This window comes from Capricornis sumatraensis, chromosome 13 (genome assembly GCF_032405125.1).
Source record: "Capricornis sumatraensis isolate serow.1 chromosome 13, serow.2, whole genome shotgun sequence".
NCBI classification, from domain to species: Eukaryota; Metazoa; Chordata; class Mammalia; order Artiodactyla; family Bovidae; genus Capricornis; species Capricornis sumatraensis.
The window spans coordinates 29,230,462-29,231,334 of record NC_091081.1 but is presented as its reverse complement, the minus strand read 5'-3'; the positions used below and the strand labels follow the sequence as shown (position 1 = coordinate 29,231,334).

At 38.7% G+C, this 873-nt stretch overlaps 1 non-coding gene across 1 annotated transcript; it reads left to right on the top strand.

The window, feature by feature from the left end:
- Nucleotides 1–588: 588 nt before the first annotated feature.
- Nucleotides 589–661, top strand: TRNAF-GAA (transfer RNA phenylalanine (anticodon GAA)). Its single transcript has one exon. It is a non-coding gene; the product is annotated as a tRNA-Phe (tRNA).
- The last annotated feature ends 212 nt before the right edge of the window (nt 662–873 follow it).

The window sequence follows — 873 nt, the reverse complement described above, 5'->3', positions numbered from 1 at the left end:
ATCAGGTGGCCAAAGTATTAGAGTTTCAGCTTCACCATCAGTCCTTCCAATGAATATTCAGGCTTGATTTCCTTTAGTATTGACTGGTTGGATCTCCTTGTAGTCCAAAGGACTCTCAAGAAAGAGTCTTCTCCAACACCACAGTTCAAAAGCATCAATTCTTTGGCACTCAGCCTTCTTTATGGTCCAACTCTCACATCTATACATGACTATTGGAAAAACTGTAGTTTTGACTACATGGACCTTTTTTGGCAAAGTGATATCTCTTCTTTTTAATACACTGTCTAGGTTTGTCGTAGCTTTTCTTCCAAGAAGCAAGCATCTTTTAATGCCATGACTGCAGTGATTTTTGAGCCTAAGAAAATAAAGACACAATAAGGAAATTTTCTAAAGAAAATATAGAGACACAGTTTTCAACCAAAACTTTGAAAGTAAAAATAATACAATGACATCTTTAAAAGAAAGTTAAAAGAAAATAACTGCTAACCCAGAATTCTATGTCCAGGTATTATTCAAAAGTGAAATAAATCATTTCCACCCAAACAAAAAACTGAGATGATTTATAGCTAGCTAACGGACACCAGGGCTTCCCTGATAGCTTAGACGGTAAAGTGTCTGCCTGAAATGCGGGAGACCTGGGTTCAATCCCCAGGTCGGGAAGATCCCCTGGAGAAGGAAATGGCAATCCACTCCAGTACTCTTGCCTGGAAAATTCCATGGATGGAGGATCCTGGTAGGCTACAGTTCATGTGACCACAAAGAGTTGGACACGACTGAGCGACTTCACTGAACAGACACCAAAGGAAAAAACTAAACAGTTTTTTCAGGTAGAAAGAAAAGAATCCCAGAAGGAATCAAGATACAAAAAGGAAT